The following is a 6,833-nucleotide window of genomic DNA, read 5'->3' on the forward strand; positions in this document are numbered from 1 at the left end:
CTGTATCTGGGATGCTGTATCTGGGATTCTGTATCTGAGATTCTATATCTAGGATGCTGTCTCTAGGATGCTGTATCTATGATGCTGTGTCTAGGATGCTGTATCAGGGATTCTGTATCTGGATGCTGTATCTAGCATGCTGTATCTACGATGCTGTATCTAGGATGCTGTATCTGGGATGCTGTATCTAGGATGCTGTATCTAGCATGCTGTATCTATGATGCTGTATCTGGGCTGCTGTATCTAGGATGCTGTATCTAGGATGCTCTATCTAGGAAGCTGTATCTGGGGTGGTATATATGGGATGCTGTATCTAGGATACTGTATCTAGGTTGCTGTATCTATGATGCTGTATCTGGGGTGCTGTATATAGGATGCTGTATCTGGGATGCTGTATCTGAGATGCTGTATCTAGGATGCTGCATCTGGGATGCTGTATCTGGGCTGCTATATCTGGGTTGCTGTATCTAGGATGCTGTATCTAGGATGCTGTATCTGGGATGCTGTATCTATGATGCTGTATCTGGGATGCTGTATCTAGGATGCTGTATCTATGATGCTGTATCTATGATGCTGTGTCTAGGATGCTGTATCTGGGATTCTGTATCTGGGATGCTGTATCTGGGATGGTGTGTTGGGGATCCTCTATCTGGGATGCTGTATCTGGGATGGTGTATCTAGGATGCTGTATCAGGGATTCTGTATCTGGATGCTGTATCTAGGATGCTGTATCTAGGATGCTGTATCTAGGATGCTGTATCTGGGATGCTGTATCTGGGATGCTGTATCTAGGATGCTGTATCTATGATGCTGTATCTAGGATGCTGTATCTAGGATGCTGTATCTGGGCTGCTGTATCTAGGATGCTGTATCTATGATGCTCTATCTAGGATGCTGTATCTGGGGTGGTGTATATGGGATGCTGTATCTAGGATACTGTATCTAGGTTACTGTATCTATGATGCTGTATCTGGGGTGCTGTATATAGGATCCTGTATCTGGGATGCTGTATCTGATATGCTGTATCTAGGATGCTGCATCTGGGATGCTGTATTTGGGATGCTATATCTGGGTTGCTGTATCTAGGATGCTGTATCTAGAATGCTGTATCTGGGATGCTGTATCTATGATGCTGTATCTGGGATGCTGTATCTAGGATGCTGTATCTAGGTTGCTGTATCTATGATGCTGTATCTGGGATGCTGTATCTAGGATGCTGTATCTATGATGCTGTATGTAGGATGCTGTATCTATGATGCTGTATCTAGGATGCTGTATCTACGATGCTGTATCTAGGATGCTGTATCTGGGATGCTGTATCTGGGATGCTGTATCTAGGATGCTGTATCTATGATGCTGTATCTAGGATGCTGTATCTAGGATGCTGTATCTGGGCTGCGGTATCTAGGATGCTGTATCTATGATGCTCTATCTAGGATGCTGTATCTGGGGTGGTGTATATGGGATGCTGTATCTAGGATACTGTATCTAGGTTGCTGTATCTATGATGCTGTATCTGGGGTGCTGTATATAGGATGCTGTATCTGGGATGCTGTATATGAGATGCTGTATCTAGGATGCTGCATCTGGGATGCTGTATCTGGGCTGCTATATCTGGGTTGCTGTATCTAGGATGCTGTATCTAGGATGCTGTCTCTAGGATGCTGTATCTGGGATGTTGTATCTGGGATGGTGTGTTGGGGATCCTCTATCTGGGATGCTGTATCTGGCATGCTGTATCTAGGATGCTGTCTCTAGGATGCTGTATCTGGGATGCTGTATCTGGGATGCTGTATCTAGGATGCGGTATCTGGGATGCTGTATCTGGGATGCTGTATCTAGGATGCTGTATCTATGATGCTGTATCTAGGATGCTGTATCTAGGATGCTGTATCTGGGCTGCTGTATCTAGGATTCTGTATCTAGGATGCTCTATCTAGGATGCTGTATCTGGGGTGGTGTATATGGGATGCTATATCTAGGATACTGTATCTAGGTTGCTGTATCTATGATGATGTATCTGGGGTGCTGTATATAGGATGCTGTATCTGGGATGCTGTATCTGAGATGCTGTATCTAGGATGCTGCATCTGGGATGCTGTATCTGGGATGCTATATCTGGGATGCTGTATCTAGGATGCTGTATCTACGATGCTGTATCTAGGATGCTGTATCTGGGATGCTGTATCTATGATGCTGTAGCTGGGATGCTGTTTCTGGGATGATGTATCTGGGATGGTGTGTTGGGGATCCTCTATCTGGGATGCTGTATCTGGGATGCTGTATCTGGGATGCTGTATCTGGGATTCTGTATCTGAGATTCTATATCTAGGATGCTGTCTCTAGGATGCTGTATCTATGATGCTGTGTCTAGGATGCTGTATCAGGGATTCTGTATCTGGATGCTGTATCTAGCATGCTGTATCTAGGATGCTGTCTGTAGGATGCTGTATCTGAGATGTTGTATCTGGGATGGTGTGTTGGGGATCCTCTATCTGGGATGCTGTATCTGGGATGGTGTATCTAGGATGCTGTATCTGGGATGCTGTATCTGGGATGCTGTATCTGGCATGCTGTATCTAGGATGCTGTCTCTAGGATGCTGTATCTGGGATGCTGTATCTGGGATGCTGTATCTGGGATTCTGTATCTGGATGCTGTATCTAGGATGCTGTATCTACGATGCTGTATCTAGGATGCGGTATCTGGGATGCTGTATCTGGGATGCTGTATCTAGGATGCTGTATCTATGATGCTGTATCTAGGATGCTGTATCTAGGATGCTGTATCTGGGCTGCTGTATCTAGGATTCTGTATCTAGGATGCTCTATCTAGGATGCTGTATCTGGGGTGGTGTATATGGGATGCTATATCTAGGATACTGTATCTAGGTTGCTGTATCTATGATGATGTATCTGGGGTGCTGTATATAGGATGCTGTATCTGGGATGCTGTATCTGAGATGCTGTATCTAGGATGCTGCATCTGGGATGCTGTATCTGGGATGCTATATCTGGGATGCTGTATCTAGGATGCTGTATCTACGATGCTGTATCTAGGATGCTGTATCTGGGATGCTGTATCTATGATGCTGTAGCTGGGATGCTGTTTCTGGGATGATGTATCTGCGATGGTGTGTTGGGGATCCTCTATCTGGTATGCTGTATCTGGGATGCTGTATCTGGGATGCTGTATCTGGGATTCTGTATCTGAGATTCTATATCTAGGATGCTGTCTCTAGGATGCTGTATCTATGATGCTGTGTCTAGGATGCTGTATCAGGGATTCTGTATCTGGATGCTGTATCTAGCATGCTGTATCTACGATGCTGTATCTAGGATGCTGTATCTGGGATGCTGTATCTAGGATGCTGTATCTAGCATGCTGTATCTATGATGCTGTATCTGGGCTGCTGTATCTAGGATGCTGTATCTAGGATGCTCTATCTAGGAAGCTGTATTTGGGGTGGTATATATGGGATGCTGTATCTAGGATACTGTATCTAGGTTGCTGTATCTATGATGCTGTATCTGGGGTGCTGTATTTGGATGCTGTATCTGGGATGCTGTATATGAGATGCTGTATCTAGGATGCTGCATCTGGGATGCTGTATCTGGGCTGCTATATCTGGGTTGCTGTATCTAGGATGCTGTATCTAGGATGCTGTATCTGGGATGCTGTATCTATGATGCTGTATCTGGGATGCTGTATCTAGGATGCTGTATCTGGGATGCTGTATCTGGGATGCTGTATCTAGGATGCTGTATCTATGATGCTGTATCTAGGATGCTGTATCTATGATGCTGTGTCTAGGATGCTGTATCTGGGATTCTGTATCTGGGATCCTGTATCTGGGATGGTGTGTTGGGGATCCTCTATCTGGGATGCTGTATCTGGGATGCTGTAGCTATGATGCTGTATCTAGGATGCTGTATCTATGATGCTGTGTCTAGGATGCTGTATCTGGGATTCTGTATCTGGGATGCTGTATCTGGGATTTTGTGTTGGGGATCCTCTATCTGGGATGCTGTATCTGGGATGCTGTATCTAGGATGGTGTCTCTAGGATGCTGTATCTGGGATGATGTATCTGGGATGGTGTGATGGGGATCCTCTATCTGGGATGCTGTATCTGGGATGGTGTATCTAGGATGCTGTATCAGGGATTCTGTATCTGGATGCTGTATCTAGGATGCTGTATCTACGATGCTGTATCTAGGATGCTGTATCTGGGATGCTGTATCTGGGATGCTGTATCTAGGATGCTGTGTCTATGATGCTGTATCTAGGATGCTGTGTCTAGGATGCTGTATCTGGGCTGCTGTATCTAGGATGCTTTATCTATGATGCTCTATCTAGGATGCTGTATCTGGGGTGTTGTATATGGGATGCTGTATCTAGGATACTGTATCTAGGTTGCTGTATCTATGATGCTGTATCTGGGGTGCTGTATATAGGATCCTGTATCTGGGATGCTGTATCTGATATGCTGTATCTAGGATGGTGCATCTGGGATGCTGTATTTGGGATGCTATATCTGGGTTGCTGTGTCTAGGATGCTGTATCTAGGATGCTGTATCTGGGATGCTGTATCTATGATGCTGTATCTGGGATGCTGTATCTAGGATGCTGTATCTAGGTTGCTGTATCTATGATGCTGTATCTGGGATGCAGTATCTAGGATGCTGTATCTATGATGCTGTATCTAGGATGCTGTATCTATGATGCTGTGTCTAGGATGCTGTATCTTGGATGCTGCATCTAAGACGCTGTATCTGGGATGCTGTATCTAGGATGCTGTTTCTAGGATGCTGTATCTATGATGCTGTATCTGGGATTTTGTATCTAGGATGCTGTATCTAGGATGCTGTATCTACGATGCTGTATCTGGGATGCTGTATCTGGCAGACAGTATCTGGGGTGCTGTATCTAGCATGCTATATCTGGGATGTTGTATCTGGGATGCTGTATCTGGGATGATGTATCTGGGATGGTATGTTGGGGATCCTCTATCTGGGATGCTGTATCTGGGATGCTGTATCTGGGATGCTGTATCTGGGATTTTGTATCTGAGATTCTATATCTAGGATGCTGTCTCTAGGATGCTGTATCTATGATGTTGTGTCTAGCATGCTGTATCAGGGATTCTGTATCTGGATGCTGTATCTAGGATGCTGTATCTAGGATGCTGTATCTAGGATGCTGTATCTGGGATGCTGTATCTGGGATGCTGTATCTATGATGCTCTATCTAGGATGTTGTATCTAGGATGCTGTATCTATGATGCTGTATCTGGGCTGCTGTATCTAGGATGCTGTATCTAGGATGCTCTATCTAGGATGCTGTATCTGGGGTGGTGTATATGGGATGCTATATCTAGGATACTGTATCTAGGTTGCTGTATCTATGATGCTGTATCTGGGGTGCTGTATATAGGATGCTGTATCTGGGATGCTGTATCTGAGATGCTGTATCTAGGATGCTGCATCTGGGATGCTGTATCTGGGATGCTATATCTGGGTTGCTGTATCTAGGATGCTGTATCTAGGATGCTGTATCTGGGATGCTGTATCTATGATGCTGTATCTGGGATGCTGTATCTAGGATGCTGTATCTAGGATGCTGTATCTGGGATGCTGTATCTAGGATGCTGTATATATGATGCTGTATCTAGGATGCTGTATCTATGATGCTGTGTCTAGGATGCTGTATCTGGGATTCTGTATCTGTGATGCTGTATCTAGGACGCTGTATCTGGGATGCTGTATCTGGGATGCTGTATCTGGGATGGTGTGTTGGGGATCCTCTATCTGGGATGCTGTATCTGGGATGGTGTATCTAGGATGCTGTATCTGGGATGCTGTATCTGGGATGCTGTATCTAGGATGCCGTCTCTAGGATGCTGTTATCTGGGATGATGTATCTGGGATGGTGTGTTGGGGATCCTCTATCTGGGATGCTGTATCTGGGATGGTGTATCTAGGATGCTGTATCTGGGATGCTGTATCTGGGATGCTGTATCTAGGATGCTGTATCTACGATGCTGTATCTAGGATGCTGTATCTGGGATGCTGTATCTGGGATTCTGTATCTGGATGCTGTATCTAGGATGCTGTATCTACGATGCTGTATGTAGGATGCTGTATCTGGGATGCTGTATCTAGGATGCTCTATCTATGATGCTGTATCTAGGATGCTGTATCTAGGATGCTGTATCTGGGCTGCTGTATCTACGATGCTGTATCTAGGATGCTCTATCTAGGATGCTGTATCTGGGGTGGTGTATATGGGATGCTGTATCTAGGATACTGTATCTAGGTTGCTGTATCTATGATGCTGTATCTGGGGTGCTGTATATAGCATCCTGTATCTGGGATGCTGTATCTGAGATGCTGTATCTAGGATGCTGCATCTGGGATGCTGTATCTGGGATGCTATATCTGGGTTGCTGTATCTAGGTTGCTGTATCTAGGATGCTGTATCTAGGATGCTGTATCTGGGATGCTGTATCTATGATGCTGTATCTGGGATGCTGTATCTAGGATGCTGTATCTAGGATGCTGTATCTATGATGCTGTATCTGGGATGCTGTATCTAGGATGCTGTATCTATGATGCTGTATCTAGCATGCTGTATCTATGATGCTGTGTCTAGGATGCTGTATCTGGGATGCTGTATCTAGGACGCTGTATCTGGGATGCGGTATCTAGGATGCTGTATCTGGGATGATGTATCTGGGATGGTGTGTTGGGGATCCTCTATCTGGGATGCTGTATCTGGGATGCTGTATCTAGGATGCTGTCTCTAGGATGCTGTATCTGGGATGCTGTATCTG

This window comes from Columba livia, chromosome 18, assembly GCF_036013475.1.
Source record: "Columba livia isolate bColLiv1 breed racing homer chromosome 18, bColLiv1.pat.W.v2, whole genome shotgun sequence".
Classification (NCBI taxonomy): domain Eukaryota; kingdom Metazoa; phylum Chordata; class Aves; order Columbiformes; family Columbidae; genus Columba; species Columba livia.